Raw genomic sequence first — 16,721 nt, forward strand, 5'->3', positions numbered from 1 at the left:
TACCCCTCTCAGCTCTTTGCCCGTGGATTGATGACTCAGTTGATTGGGGAGTATCTTATATTTTCTGCTTGAAAAGCACATAGTTCTTCCAGAATCAATGAATAAACATTAAGTTTCATTTAAGTGGGATGGGCTGATGCTCTTGGAGCAAGAAGGCCGAGATTTTATCATCACGACTCATTACACCTTATTCCCTGCCGCATGTAAGAAGTTAATTGAGAAGCCGAACCTGCTGAAAAGTGATAGCCTCGAAGTGCCAAGACCTGAGAGGTGGCATGGGTAAACGAAACGGGAACGGCGGTGTCACAGCAGCACCACACTCGCCTTTCCTCCTTTACCGGCGGCGAAATGGCACTCTGCTGCGGCTGGCAGAAGGCCACGGCACCTCCTAAACGTCAGGGGACCTCTGCTCTTTCCCCCCTTTCCTGTCGGCGCGGGGTGAGGCGTTACTGAGGGGAGGCGAAGCAGGGCGTCAGTCAGCCGTTACTGAAGGGAGAGGCGTCAGCAAGGCGTTACCGAGGGAGGGGGCGGGGCGTCAGCGAGGCGTTACCGAGGGAGGGGGCGGGGCGTCAGTGAGGCGTTACCGAGGGGAGGGGCGGGGCGCCGTGAGCCGTTAGTCGTTAGTGGGGGAGGGGTGCGGCGTCACGCGCCGCGAGGCGTTAGGCAAGGGGTGAGCCGTTAGGGAGCCGTTAGGGAGGGGAGGGGGTGCGGTGCGGCGTTCGCGAGGCCCGTGCGTGAGGGCCTGGCGCTCAGGCGGCAAGGCGCGGCCCTCCGCCCGGCAGAGGGCGGCTGTGCGCGCTGTGGCGGAGCACGGGAGCCCCGGGCTGACACCCCGCCTCCCCCCGTGAGACCCGAAGCATCGCAGCAAATCACACACACGAGGCGGGGGGGCAGAGGGAAAAATGACATTTCTTCACACACAACTTACTGAGCGCCTACAGCCAGGCGGAGAAAGGTATCTTGTTCCCAGCATGTGTACTTCCTTGGCTTCCTCCTTTTAAATAAATAATCGGTGAGGCTCCAAGTGCATAGTAATGGTGTTGCATATACCTGCTAGTTTGCCGTGGCACTTTTGAGTCTATTTCTGTGAGGAACGAGTGTATTTTTTTCTGGAATCCTGCTTTGCTGAATAGTTGAGGTGTCTCTGAACAGATGGCTCCGTGTCTGTGTATCTGTGTATCCCTCGGGGACGGCTGTGTATTTCTCTGGGCATGCATAGATGGTTGTGGATCGCTGTGCCTATATAGGGTGTCCCTGTCTGTGATCTGAAGGTATTAAATATGAAATAAAATATGAATGGCTCCCAGACGCGTATCCTGCTGCCTACAGTCTGTAGGTGCAGCTACAGCTGGCTCCAAGGTACGTCTCTGTGCTGCGAGCGCATCCCCGTTGCACGCCACGGAAAGTGCCTGAGTAACTATGGTTTCCTGCCCGCGCTGTGGTCTCGCCTTGGCGTGGGCAGCGGCGTGACTGCGCGCCTCCGCGGGCCCGTCCGCCGCGGTGCCTGCGGCTCTCCGCGGGGCGCGCCCACCGCCGCGCGTGGCGGCGAAGGCGCGGGCTGCGGGGTCGCGCCGGCGCTGCGGTGACCCCGCGGGACCCCGTAGGGGTGCGCGGGGCCAGCGGCCGGGCGCCCTCCGCGGGGCGGCGCGGCGCGGGGTGACTCCGCCCGCTCTCCGCCGCTGAACAGCGCCGGCGGGCGGCTGGGCCGGAGCTGGCGGCGGCGGCGGGTCCGGCCCCCCGTGCCGCGGGGCGGGGGTGCGGCAGGCTCCGCACTGCCTCCCCGGCGGTGCCGCAGTGCCGTGCGCTGCCTCTGGGGCCGGCCAGGGGGCGCTGGCTGCCGGCAGCTGCGGCGGCCTCGGCCGCGGAGCCAGCGAGCGAGCCCGGCTGGCAGGCGGCGAGGGCGGGCGCCGGCCTCTCCAGCGCTCGCGGGCTCTGCGGGGCCCACCCGGGAGCGAGCGGCGGCGGCGGCGGCGGAGCGGGGCCCCGGGAGATCGCCCTCGCCATGCAGACCCGGCGGCGCCTGCTGCCTCGCGAGGTGAGTGAGCGGCCCCGAGCCCTCCGCCCCCGAGGCCCGCGGAGGCCGGGGTACCCCGCTGCCCGGGCCCCCGCCGCGAGGCCCCGCGGGCGGGCGGGGAAGGCGCCGCCGCCTCAGCGGAGCCGCCGCCTCGCCGCCGCCGCCACCGCCCCGGCCCAGGCCTTGGGGGGCTCCGGGTGCCCCCTCACCGCCGCCGAGGGGAGGGCAGCGGTCGCCCCGCAGCCCTCGGCGGCGGCGGCGGCGACACTGGCCCTCCGGGACCCCCGCCGCTCCCCTCTCTCCCTGGGCCGGGCGGCCCGCTCCGCCCGGCGCCCGGGAGCAGGGCGAGAGCTCCCGCCGTGCTCCGTGGGGGCTCCGCCGGCGGCCGGGACGCGCGGCGCTGGCGCGGGGCAAGGCGAGGCGAGGCCGCTGGCGGGCCGCCCCGCGCGCAGCCCGGCTCCCCGCCCGCGGAGGGGAGGGTCCCGCCTGGCACCTGGCGCCCTTCTGACGGCCTGATGCCCGGTCTCTGCGCGGGCTGGGGATGTTGCTGGCTGCTCGCGGTGTGTAACAAGTCACTCCCGCAATGGTGGTAGTGGTGGAGGGGGATGGGGCGGGCGGGCTGCGTTTTATAACATCTCCGGTTACGTGAAACTGTGGTCGCATCTCACTCTAAGAATAACTGGCACTCTTGGCATGTCAGACTTCGCGCAGAGGTGGGTTGGTTACTTGCTCATAAACGTTGCGGTTAAATAGGTGCATATGATGGAGGGTGGCTGAAGAACTGTTTTTATCTCGTTAACCAGCCTGAGAAACAAGTAACAGATGGGAATTGATAGACTTTATGTTTTAGTGTTAACTATCTTGTTTATTTATAGACAAGATGTTCCCGATTGTTTTGTGGCAAAGGTTTTGTAGAGGGTTTAATTTTTATGCTTATTTTCATTCAATTCAAATATTAGAAGCTGACTAAAGCATGAAATCTTAACATTCAGCAACCTTTATTTAAGTATGGGTGTATTAGATGAGAATTTCTGAATAACCCTATCCTGAATATTTTGGTCCAGACTGAATCCAAAACTGGAAGGAGCCATATATAAACAAGTAAAATAAAAAGATGTTCTACTTTAGTAAAAGCTTTTATTTTCTTTGGACAGCACTTTATTGACTAAGCCATGTTTTAATACGCTCCAATTAACTTTATTAGCAAATCGTTTTTGATTTCATGGAACAAATCCAGATTTTAGATGTACCTTTAGTGGTTGAAACAGCATCAAAATCCTATGTTAATGCCTAAATCCAGTAATGCACTTATTTTTTAAGTTATGACATGTGATAGAAAACTAGAAGAACAGCCTCCTTGACCCAAGGGAGACAATTAAAAACCTATTCAGGTTTGGGGAATCTGAAATGGAGACTGAATAAGGACCCAAAATCTCAGACAGGCCTCCTTCTAATGCAAGCCCTGATCTAAACCTAACTAGTTACCATTTTCAGACACATAATGATATAATTGCTTCTGTAATTGCCCATTGCTTTATGCTGCCTTCTTTAATGCATGAAAAAGGGAAGAAAATCCGCCCCAAAACTGTAGTATTGAGTCCTGATACTGGATGTTCATTTTGTGTGTTAGCTTTGAGTTAGTTATTAGACTGGGACGTAAACACTTTCAAACACACATTTCAGGATCTGAGGCCTGGGGCTAAGACTGAGATAAAATTTTTTTTGTTTGTTTTTAGTTTGGCACAAATGTTAGCCTGTCTCAGGGAACAAAGGTAGAGAATGAACAAAGGACAAAGATGCACTATTAAAACTTGTAGCCAAAGAATGATAGGCGTTTAATGTCTGTTGTTGCATGTCCACTACTAGCTATGCAAACTTTAGCAGAAAATAGCTTGCTAGGTCTTCAGTGTACAGGCTTTTATAAATATTATCTGGAGATTATTTTGCAAAAGGTTCAGTGTGAACTTTTGCTGTTAAATAAATGTTGACCAAAAAGAAAGAGCTTTTGGAAGAAGTTGTGTGTTAAAGTTTTTTTGGTCAGAAAAATCTTTTTGCTGCACTAAGCTAAGAATCTTTTGAAATAAGTTTCCTCATAGAAAATCAGGTGGGGATAATAGTTTCAGTGCACAGTTGGATGTGACTGCTGATGAATCAGTTTTATCCAGAACGTTATTGGAAGATACCAATATAGTCATAGACTACTCGGAAACTTTTATGTAGAGACTACTTTTTTCTATTTATATGATTGAGATTAAATTGTCTGAAAAAAAAAAAGTTGGCCTGTTTTAGAGCTCTAGTTGAGATTCTTTGAGACTTGAATTTTGAAACGAACAAAAATGTAAACTAACCAGCTCAGTTTTCCCATCCTGTATTGAGATATGTTGAGAAACATGTCTGTATAATGATACTGAAAGTCGGAACATTTTTTTTATTGAGAAGAAATGTATAGTTAAGAGTAAGTGGCTGAAGGTAAGTTAAAATATTGAGCTGTAAGTAATAGAAGCAGCTTTTACTTTTGTGTTGGTTTCAAATGTTGGTTACATCTTACAGCCCTGAGAAAATGTAATACTAATGTGAACTGATGGGAAGTTTTAAAAGATGTGTAGAGGATCCTTTGTTTACATAGTAATTTCTACTTAAGTTTCTACTTAAATTAGAATTCAGGATACATATTTATATACGTTTATTTGACCAGCTAGTAGAGCAAAACATGCTATATGGTTATCAGCTTGATCATTATTGGAGTGAATAGCATACTGAGAAGAAGCATTCTTAAGAATGTGATCAATGAGGTAAACAGCCATTATTGAGATAAAAATGTTTCTATTTTTACAAACATGTAAAATACTTTCCTATTTATTGTTTAGCTTTCTGGATTTCACTTCATTGAAACGAAAACCTAACTTAACCTAAAATTAAGTGTGTGGGGTTTTTTTTGTTTTTTTTTTTGTTTTTTTTGCTATTAAGACTCTTTTGAGACATTCCACACGTGCAGATTTTGAAGCTGCCTTGTTAGATCTTAGTGAGTGTAATTCTCAACTATTATGTGTGAGAGGGAATGTGTTTATGTTCTACAGGGGATATTTAAACTCTCTGTCATTTCTTTAAATGTGTTAGTTTACAGAGAAAATTACAAAATGCTGAAGATTTCAGGATCTTTTTATTGGGATTAATGGAACGCTGCACTCAATGCTTTTGCCTTTAAAACGTCTTTGTTTCCTGAGTGCGCTTTTTGATGTTTTCTCCCTTTTGCATCATATGCGAGGTTAGTTTGGGATATTTAGGAACATCGTTATTCAGAGTACAGGAGCAGACAAGTGAAATATGAAGAATACTTTTAGGTAAAGTTGATGTTCATTCTTTCACCGAGTCTTTCCAGTATTGTTTTGTGATTATATTACTGTTGTATTTCTAGAAGAGATAAGTAGAAATGTGTAATATCGATACTCATTTTTCAGAACAACAGCCTTCCCAGTAATACAGCAGCATCAGATAGGTTGAAGGTGAATGATAGAGAAAATCCAGAAATGGTCATTCAAACTATTTTTAAGATTGTTATTGGAAAAATTTAATTAATTTCTAAACATAGGCTAAAGACAAATGATGTGTAGCCAGGAGCTTACAGGTGACAGCACAGGGTAGGTTGTTCTTTCAGAATTCTTTCTCCAAATCTGCTCAAATGGGAGATAATTTAGAGAAGCAAGTCCAGTCCATTGAATTTTACACAGGCATAGCTCCAGTGTAGTAAGTAAAAGCAGAAGAGACAGTGGTAAACTGTTTGAAAAACAGGCATAGAGTCAAAGTCTGTAGATTTTCTCTGTTTTAGAGAGTGTGGAAACACAGTGCTCTCCAAATAGCCTGTGAAATATCTTCAGTAGAGCATTTCTGAATGTTCTTGCTTCAGTTTAATTCAGTTGTGAAGGTCAGTGAGGAGAGCATTTTAAAAAAAGCTTTAACCCTGTTTTACTTCCGTCTAAAACTTGATCATTCTGAAATGTCAGTATGTGGCAGTCTGACCATATGTTAGTCTTGAAGTTTTGGTGGCCATGTATGAATCTTTTTACATATTTTATCCTCAGGGTCCAATGTATGTTGGGCAAATCAAAACATGGATTTCAGTGTTGGATTTCTACTTGCATCAGTTTTTTGGTTGTCTCTATGCTCTGGAGTAGCAATTACCAGACCTTCATATTGAATCATTTGCAGATAGTGCTTATGGCTATACCTTCTATATTATGTACTCTATATACAATATGGAGGTAAAGATATCCTTGTCTTATTTGTTGTATATTGCTTATATCTCTGATACTTTGATAGCAACTGAAACTACAAGTCTACCTTATGAGTCAGTGGGAATCACCACAGTATCAGTTGTTTGAGAAAATACGTTGGAGGTCCAGAAGCATCCTGGTATGCTCAGCTGGGATCATCTATGTTTTTCGGTCAGGAATTGTATTGCATGCTACTATTAGATATTTTTGCTTCTGTTTCTTATTCTTTTTTTACCTCTTCCTTTTAATAGCAACAGGCGGTTCTATGACTTTTTCAGGGATTGATTGCATAAGGAAGTTGACTAGGATTCTGCAGTTGAAAAGGATGTTGTCAGGTAATAGTTTTTCTTAAAATTGTTTTGGTGGGGTTTTTGTTACTGGTTCAGTTCCAGCATAGTGACAAAGGTGGAAAGCTTTTTATTGGAGGCTTGAGGCATCAACTGGTATTTTAGATAGTGATGCTGAACCCCACTTTAGGGTATGGCTTTGTATATAAAATAATGTAGTACCGTGTCTTCACTAGTATCTTCCTGTTTGTTGGCCTGGTTGGAGCTGAAACAGTATTCACAGTAGTTAGAAAAAACAACTAAGATCTAAAGTAGACGAAACTGTAACTGTTTTTTTCTTCTTCTTCTGTCATCTGTGTCTGAAAATACTTCTGTGTTGAAGATTTCAGTTTGGTAACTGTTTAGGATTGTTCCCCAGCTATTCTTGATAAACAACAGAGGAATTAGGCATGATCAGAGACTTTGAAAATATTTTGAGCCTTTGCCTGTATTGGAAAAATCCCTGGCCCAATTAAAAGTTAGAAAATAAATGCAATGTACCACTTTATGACTATATTTACTGCTAATGATTTTGTTGTGAGTCTTACTGTCCTTTTGTGCTTCAGTTTTCCCAAAGAGCAGTTGTGGGCCTGCATAAAAAGGCAAAGTGTGTAGTATATACCCTAAGTGCAGTGCCTGTTGTTTTGTTAGTGAAGAGTTAGTTGAGAGGAATCTGTCCTTCCCTCTTCCCAGCATACAAAGAATCCAGAGGTCATTTCCTATCAGGTGATAATTTTAAATTAGGCCATACTTATGTCAGAGTCTCATTTGCGCTCTATCAATCACAGAAGTGCCATAACTGCCCTAGTAACGCTTATCAGCCTTATCAGTTTATCTGGATTCTGGCCATTTTTTAAAATGACTGTAATGTGAAAGTTTTTATTTACTTCTACGATAAGCTGAAACTTTTATATAAAAATCTGAAGTAGAACTCTTAGTCTTTATATGCGTGCTCTGAGTACAAGATTTATATTTCTCTCTAAATTTTAAATTTTCTTTGGGGAAGTAATAAAGGTGAATTACATCAGAAAATTCATGGAAGATTATCAGTGGAGGAACATACGCTGATATATTTTTCTAACAAGTAGTATGATGAACTTAAAAGGAGATGATAATGTTCAGTGCAAGAAGCAGATCAAAGAGCTTTCTGAATCCCATAATAGCTTCTCTATCTGTGAATGACACGGACTATTAGGGAAGCTTTTCTATTTCTAGATTCAGTTTTGTAGTGTCAAAACACTGCTTTGAACTCAGTGCACATGTTAACCTACCTGTTTGTGCTGTGTGATCTAGATTGTTGATTTAGGATCAGTAAAATAAAAGTCTAGTCAGTTGTAGCTATGAATATATAGTGTATGTAGCTATTGTAAATACAAGAAGAATTGGCAGATTAGGTGCATATACATAACAGTATTATCTAATATGTTGGCCAGTTAGGTTGTTGGAAATTTGGGAGATATTACAGGACAAAAATTCAACATAGTTTCAGATCTGGGATTTTTTTTCCCTTGATTTATTATTTGATGTACTTTTCTATCTTTTAGCCTGGACACTGAAACTGTTCTCTCATCTCTCTCTCTCTTTTTTTTTTTTTTTCATTTTTCAAATAGTTGGATTTTAAGAGGAAAGTTTAAGAACAGTGGCATTAGCAGTAACGTATGGGGCCTGGTTCTTGTGATCCAAATTCCTCATTCTGATCTTAGGTGTGCCGCTCTTGCAGGACCTCCAAGAGGTGAACTTTGGTGCTTCGTGTGGGGGAGTCACTCGGGTGATCGCTGCCTCTGCTATTTGTTGAAGATAATTGGCAGAAGTAAATTTGTGTTGGCTCTTCAAACGCTGCAGTTCTGAGCTTTGCATCTCGGTTTAAACAAAACCAAGTTTAGTTTATTTCTAGACCAGATTGGGAAGCGTGGTGACTGAAGAGGTAGCACGTTTGTTTTTTCTGCTTGTGTTGTAGAGAAAGGAAGGCGAGGGGGGCTGAGTAATCTGTTGAAGAAAGGGAATGGATGTCTGGTGGTGGTGATCTCTTAAATAAGCACAGTATGACATGAAAAAGCTTATATCTTGGACCTCTCTCTATGTAGGTCAGTTCCACCAAGTGTTGAATAGGGATAATGCTTACCTGTCTTTTTTAGGACATCACAGATCCAGGGAGTGTGCTGCCTGATGCCGTGCAAGACTGAGGACAGAACTGGGCTTGGTTAAGCTGATGATCCAAAGAGCTTGGTGGTTCTTGGACAGAGTCAGTGCAGTGTGTTGGTCCAGCCTTGCAAACTGGTAAAGGAACTCCCACCACGCTAGCTGAACCGGTGGGAACCTAAATACAGCTTCATTTCCGATGTCGACGGCTTCTGTTCTGACCATAATTCTGCAGAATTTGTGAGAGGTTTTGTCAGTAGCAGAAAATTTTTTCACAAGATCTGAAAATGGGGAGAACTGTGTTTTGTTTTAAATTAGAAGATACGTTGAATGAGTTTTATAGTGTAAACTGAATCTGATGGTAAATGTAGCCAAGTGAAGGTACTTTATTAACATATTGTTCTGCAATAAGTGGAATAAAAGAAGGTAGGTTTTCTGTAATTTAAATACTTTTTGTTGCTTAGTATCTCTTCCCTTTCTCTTCCCCCTCTGCAGTAACCCCAGCTTTCTCACATAACACCTTAATTCTGTTTTTTCCAAAGCTCTGTGGATATTGATTGCCCAGCAGGTTGCTGCCAAAAATACATATACCAGCTGAGTTCTGCTTGCTTTTTCCTCAGAGGGACAGTCATTTGGATTTGTTTTCACTCTGCAGATCCTAATTTTCATTAAAGTTATTTTTTGGAAAAGACCAGCAGTTTAAAAGTGGACAGTGTGATCCCATAATCTCCATTTCCATAGGAAATAAGGCTAAAAAAACCCACCACATTTTATATGTGGTACTGACCACATATCCAGTACATAAGTCCTCTTCTAATTTGTGTGCTATTGAGACTATGAATACTGAATTTTTTTAGTAGGATGGAGGAAGCACAACAATTACGTGGTTTAACATATACCATATAACCATACCCAGCAAAACAGTCAGGTCAGTGTAATTTTTTACTGCGCACTGTAATGCAGATAAGTAACATTTTGTACATGTTGGGATCACATCAGAGGCAAGTTTCCTCTTTCTGTATTAATTTTTATTTCATTTGTCTCTTTGAAATTACATGCTCTTCCATAATACAGTGGAAATGCATGCTATAGCCTGCTTTTGAGAGTTGTGTTTTGTAGCAAAAGGGGCAGGTATCTCATCTATCCCCTTTTTGGGGTCTGTGCTTCAGTAAATAGCCACTGTTTCCATTTAGGGGCCAGTTTGATAGTCCAGCAGGGCATGTTAGTTGCTGTTAGGTTACAAAGTTACACTGTGAGTGGAATATTAGTTAATTCAAAATGACTTTTATTGTTTTTTTAATTTGGCAAACTTGAAAGTATGTGTAAAGCACACTTCTTAAATTATATTATTAACAGATTGCTTTAAATGGTATATATTGAAACTGCCAGTTAACTGAAACATCAAATTGCATTGACTGTAAGAATTTCATACTGTGTTTGTATAAATGATGAAGGCTGAATAAAAACCCAGTACACTTCACGCAGTACAGTATTTTCTTGATTCTTTTGTAAGTGTAATTTTAACTTTAAGCACAAGTCTACCTGCATAATTTTATACTTTCAAGTAACTCTATTAGCGTACTGGCATAATATCCTTTTCCTTTATATTGTGCTTACCTTAGCCTTAGTTAACATGTCACCTGTAAAATACGTTTCAATCCATAATTTAAATTTGCACATACATAGATTTTTTGTTTTTTTCATAGTCCTGTAGAATGAACATGGGTTTTCTTATGATGAGAATGAGGAATTGTTTCTTGAGACTGACAGTGGATATGTGTAAATTTAGTGCCTTTGCTTACTCATTCTTTTCCTGTACTGTCCTTTGCGGCTATATTTTCTCTTCTTACTATTCAGCTTCATTTCTGTTCAAATGGCTTGTAGATACAGTTGTACACTCTTCTGCTTTGAGGAAATGTGCGAAGAGTAACTCTTCTGTAGATAACAAAACTTGTCTTAAGTAGAGATTTCGAATATACAGCTGTTTGAGGGAAGCAGGCGTCTGTGTTGATTCTGGATCTTAGACGTGTGTGTACATGTCAAAATTGTGTTGCGTTAAGTGGTGAGAAAGACTGAGGGCATAAATGAATTCACGAGGGAGCCAGGATGTCAGTAATGATGAGGACAGGTGGAAGGCAGGATGATAGTAACAATGTTGTTTTTTGTTTCCACCATTATTTTGGCCACCTGGGTGTTTTTCGTTGTTGTTTTTTTCTTAGCTCTTGTGTCCAAAGACTTTCATTTACGTTTGCAAGGTGGTGGCATTGGGACTGCTACTGTGTTTCTTCCAATCGTTACTAAGAATGAGGACTAATATTTTGTGGTTAATGAGGTCTTTTACAACTGGTTTATACCTGTGGTTCTGCACAGTGATGTTGAAACATAAGGGGTTTTCCTTTTTTTGGCAGGGAAGGAAGGGAGCCTGGGTAGCGAGAAAGCAAATGGACACGGGAAGAAGTGATTGAGGAAGGAATGTGTTTTAGAGGGAAACATAAGACAGGCGGACCAAGAAAACAGAACGCAGGAATACACTGCCGTTAAAAAAAGAGCTGAAAAGAAGAATGAGGGATTCATGGCTGAACAGAATCAACAACCATATCAGTGGAGAAACTTTCAAAAGAAGCTGCTTAGGTTTCCCAGGCTTGGAGTCTCTGAGAATGTTGCGTCTGATTTTTGGAATATGTGGAATCCTTAGAGCTGAAGATCTGTAAGATTTCTGAAAATGATATTTTGACTCATTATTAGTGATTGCTTTTAAAAGTTTTGTTTTGCATCTGTTAAACCTTTATTTCCTGTGACAACCTAAGAGGACTACAAACAAGGATGCAGAATTATGGGCACCTACTCTGCTAACTAAATTTTTTGAGTCTGACAAATTCTGAGTAAATACCCGGATTGGTGCATTGCACCATGGGAGCGGTGTAAAAAAAAAGCTTTAAAGTGAATCTGAATTCAATTGCTCACCATTTTCTATTGGTTAGCATTTAGTCCCTTCAGCCCTGTTAGAAGAATTTTAATGGACCTCAGCGTAAATGAGAATCGTACTTAGCAATGGCGGTGGAGCTGGTTTCAGTAAATAGCATTGCACTAGTTGTGTTGGCTTGTATTGAGCTACTAGTCACAGATGACTTAAGATGTAATGCGCAGCAAGCATCAGCAGTGTGGTTAGATCGTGATCACAAACATCTGGCAATGAACTTTGTTACATTTGACAAGGCAAAAATAGTTTATAATAGGTCGATATTATAAATGAATATATATATCAGTTTAATCTCAGCATGATATAAATAGAAAGGTCAACTCAATAGGAGAAATAAAATTGCTAAGCAGAATTAAAAGTTACCTCCTTTGAGATAATTTCACATCAAAAAGGAGTATGAGAGAAATGTTCATAAACCTCCTTATTTACTTCCAGAGACTCACAGTAATCTGGCTCTACAAAACATAGGATTTGAGAAATAACAAGTCTTCTTTGTCTCTCAGTACAATATTTCCTATTAAAAGGGTGTATGTGTGTCAAGATTTTAAAAACTGTTCTTTTGTATAGATATCAGATGAGTAAAGATGACCACAGTAGGATAGGAAAAAGGAAGCATCCGCCTGTGTTGATAAAGGGAACTCGAGTAGCTGATAGACTGCTTTCTGACAGAAAGTGAATGAAGACTTTCCGACTTCATTTCTGTACAGATTGTTCTTTTTCTAAAGATCAGCTGAGTGCATAAATCGTGTGGCTTCTAGCAGCTTCTCTCCCCAGGGGGCACAACTCGGGACTGATGCACTAGTAAATGGTAGCGGAGTGGTTTCCATCTTTGCCTGTTGTCCTCTTCACCAGTCCCATGCTGGCTGCGTGGAGAATCTGGCTTTCATCATCAGGTACGGATTTGGCTGGCGGTACCTGCGGGTATCGCTTCGGCGCAGGTTGTATAAGCAGGACGGTTCCTTGGCGCTTGTAGGCACTGGAGTATTGATGCCAGGGGACCTTAGTTGGTTTCTCCCACGTTGCCCAAATCGAAGAAACTTCTAAGTTACTGAACGATCTGCATGTTTGGGATAATATAAACTTTTTTATTCTATGCATTTTACTTTAGTTGATATTTGAATAAAAATTAACTACGTTCATACACAGTATGCTATATTTACCGATTTTTTTTTTAAAGCACATTGTTACATGGCTAACATGTTATATGGAATCCATGCGTGAAACATGGCTCCGTATTCAGTTAATGTTTAATTTAATACACTGTGCATGAGATTTTTGTTTTTTATAGTGTTTTAAACTTGGAGATTGCTAAAACATTTAATCAGAGTGTTATATAACATTAGATTTATAAAGCATTCAGTTTTGAAAAGAGATTCATAAGCATATGAGTAAGTTCAGGAAGGAATTTTCTCTTTTTTCCAAACTGTGTTCCTCTGGAAAAAACTTGCACTGAAGGAGTGCGGTGGTGTAAACCTATCTATTTGTGCTTTAAAAGAGTTGGTTATGAATACTTCTCAAGCCTGTCAAAAGCAGTTACATAAGAGGGACATGCGGTTCTTGTCTCTAGGTGCTGAAGGCCTCTGGAGTGTCCTGAGGAAGTCTTGTGGGTTTTGTTTTTTGCTTTTTTTTGGGGGCGGGGGGAACAGGGCTATGTTTGTGTCAAGAAAATAAATCAATTTATTTCTCCTTGAAATAGAAAAAGAGGTAGGAAATGGAATTTATTTTCTACTGTAAACTGTTATAAACCAGGGGTCCTTTTCAGTTGGGCTGCTTTCCATGATTTCCTGGAGGGCAAAGATTGATAGTGCTGCTTTAATTTTTCTCGTCCTCCTGTTACTTTTGACTGCCATACCTTCTGTAATGCTGCTTTGAAGCTGCTGCTCTTTTCACTGCCTTACTGCCGCTCTGGCCTGCGGGAATATCTCCTTATGGAAACTTGGCCGGAGACAAAAGTGAAAGTAATAGCTTTCAAATGGCATGGGGAGAGGTAAAAGAAAAAATACAAATATGCGTGAAAAAATTAGAGAAACTGTATTCTGCTTTATACATAGTCCGTCTCTGTTTGTGGAATTGATTGGAAAAGACAAAACAATGCAACTTAGAAATGGTTTGTCATTTGTCAGCTCTCGTAGGTAGATAGGTGTCGTATTCCACGGAAATAGCCTGCCGTGCCCCAGTCTAATCTGTGCTTATTTTACATTGAATAATAGCAGCATCAGGGGATTATGGGAAGTAAAAATGAAGGATATTTGGTCTGGAGTTTTTGATGTAGGAGAAAGATTAGCAAAGACGATATCTTGTTTATGTGTTACGTTTAATCTCCTGCTGCAAGTTTTAATATTTCTCATTCAATTATTATTATGGTGGGTTGTTATGGAGTTCTCTAATCTTGAAGTGCTATTTTACAGGAGTGTTTTTTAGACAAGGTATTTTTGAAAAATTCTGTTATTTGCCAATGTCCTTTAATATATTAAAATTTTAAAAACAATTATTTTCTTTTTTGTCATATTGCATAGCTGCAAGTTTAAATTATTAATAAAATAGTTCATGTTGAAATGTTTAATAATTTGTGGTCTAATCTGAAGTCTTTGCCATTGCCAGGATGTTCATGTATGTGACACAAATATTACTACTGTCGTATCACAAACATTTTATAAAGCCTGCTCCTCCATTTATTTGGCATGCATTAGATAGACATTGCTGTGTACTTTAGCTCTGTACCGAATGAATAGCTGTTTGAAAGTCAATTTAATGCTCAGGAAAGATAACGGACTGGCAGCACTGGAGAACGAAGCTTGCTTTCATTCATTGAGGGTGGACATATACTGTCCATATGGATTTCTGGGTGCTGTTGTGACAGTGTATCCAAAGATTGATCTGGAGGACTGCCAAACTGGGAGGAGCGTTCCTAAGTAGTAGTTTGTCTTTCTACTTGCATTAATTCTTAAAAAAAAAAAAAATTTAAATGCATGTTCGTATGAAACTGGGCTGAAGTTGCTACTTTCTTTGAGAGAGGCCAAGAAGGAACCATTGTGAAGTTACAAATTGTTGAGCACAAGGTAAATTGCCCTTATTCCAAGTATTGCATCACTTGAGTGATCACCTTTTCCACTTGTGAAGATTTAGCTTTCAGATGAACTGTTCAGATAATTAAAATGATTCATATTGAGTAATTGATGCCTGTTCTGAAACTTGCTAGCTCTTTCCACTCTTGTTTAAATACACCATTTTCCTATTAATGTAAAACCCTTCTATAGTATTTCTTTGTTGTTGCGGTTTTTATTCTTGCGAGAGTTGGGACCTGGAGTATAATGATGGCTTGTTAATACGTCCATTGCACTTAGTCTCTCTGAATCTCCCGTCGGATGGTTCCAGAGTGAAGACAAGCTAGGAGAGCTGAGCTACCAGCATTGAAATCTAGGTTTGCATTTATGCTAATGCCCTGCTCAACTGATCTCGCAACAATGAAGTGCCTTGCTGCAAACGTATTCCTGCCTACTCAAAGACATCTTCTCACTGTTAGCGCGCTATAGAGGATCCTTAGTGTAGTTAAGAATTGGATCCTTGCCTGTAGATGGAAACATTTTTTAGCATCTCTTCATGCTCTGAGCTTCTTCCCCAATTTTTTTTACACAGTATCAAAATTGCTTCTTTTTCAGCCTCTTTCCATTCATTGTAAGCTATTCTAGTTCATGTTAGTTCAGATTACTTCCATTTAATGTTGTAACTTTTTTTTACATTCTTTTTCGTGGAAGATATTTCTAATCAGATATTTTTAGAACTTTTTTTCTTCTGCTCTTCATCGTTTCTTTATTCCAGGCACGTCTCTGCTTGTCAAATTTCTCTTCAATTTCTGTTTTGCTTTGGCAGTAATTGGCAGTCACCCTCCTGGAGTTCCTGAGGGAAATCATCCATGTAGGGTATAACCAAAGCAGCACCTGAGTGATATCACTGTAGGGCAGGAGACGGAAAGTTCACTCATCAGCAGAAGAGAGAAAAAAAGAAAAGTGAAACGCTTAAAGTAAGCAAACTGGAACAGCAGAGACACTGCGCCTCCTTCATTTATAATGATCTTAGGTTTCAATAGGCACGCAATTTTTAGGTGGAAATATATATATTTTTCAAATTTGATGGTACCATTCCTTAGCAGAGAGTAGTATTAGTGAAAAATTTAATATTCATTAGGTTATGCATGGCTATGAATATTCTTGACTATCTTTTGTAGTTACTCTTGTCCTTGATTTTATTTCAATATGTTTCCCTTACATTAACTTTTTTATTGGAAAAAGAAGGTAATTCTATTGTCAGCTTACAGTTCTTTTTTTCAAGAAATCCAAACCATACATTTAGTTTAAGTGCTTTGTGTAAGTATATTACATTCATAATTGCTAATATGCTTTGATTTTTGGATTGATCTTTATAAGGAGAAATGGCTGCTGAGAGTAAACAGGGAATTGTAAACAAAAAGCTCTAGGACCTCGCGGTAGTATCTCTTCAGAGCTTTCTTTGGACACTGGTAGCACTTCTTTGGATGTGTCTTCTTCTGCACTGAATGATTATGGGCAAAAAAGTTATATGGGAAGAATGGAGCAAGGAGGGTGGATCAGAATAAAAACAAAGAGCAATCGAGCTGTACTGTTGTTCTGAATATTCCCTGACTAGCAGTAGACTTGTTGGCTTAGGGCATTAGTAACAGCCCAGCGTGTTTCAGCTGTAGGTTGCTTCGTCTGATCCATTCCTGACTGGTTGAGACTGAAGTTTGTGGTTAATGACTTGTTAATGTGAAATGCGTTTGATCGAGATTCAGTTGACAGGCCTTGTCATAAATCACTCCCAGAATTGATATTAATTGATCCGTCTTTTCAAAGGTGTCTGAAAACTGAACCATTGTCCTCTATCTACAGGCCAGGGAGGGGACGTGTTGTTGATAGAAGTAACCTTGCCCTGCTGCCATATGTACTTCATATCTCTTAAAAAACAAAAAACAAAAA

General features: G+C 41.7%; 1 protein-coding gene across 3 annotated transcripts in view; it reads left to right on the plus strand.

The window, feature by feature from the left end:
* The first annotated feature begins 1,862 nt into the window (after window positions 1–1,862).
* Window positions 1,863–16,721, plus strand: part of ZFYVE9 (zinc finger FYVE-type containing 9) — a 71,129-nt gene continuing 56,270 nt past the window's right edge. For 2 of the 3 annotated variants that reach the window (XM_067301249.1, XM_067301248.1), the window contains exon 1: window positions 1,863–2,035. The gene's annotated coding sequence lies outside the window, so the exon portion shown is untranslated. Of the gene's footprint in view, window positions 2,036–15,732; window positions 15,752–16,721 lie in introns of those variants that run through there. The other variant, XM_013950609.2, reaches the window with a different exon arrangement.

The sequence above is a fragment of the Apteryx mantelli genome, chromosome 8, assembly GCF_036417845.1.
Source record: "Apteryx mantelli isolate bAptMan1 chromosome 8, bAptMan1.hap1, whole genome shotgun sequence".
Lineage (NCBI taxonomy): Eukaryota > Metazoa > Chordata > Aves > Apterygiformes > Apterygidae > Apteryx > Apteryx mantelli.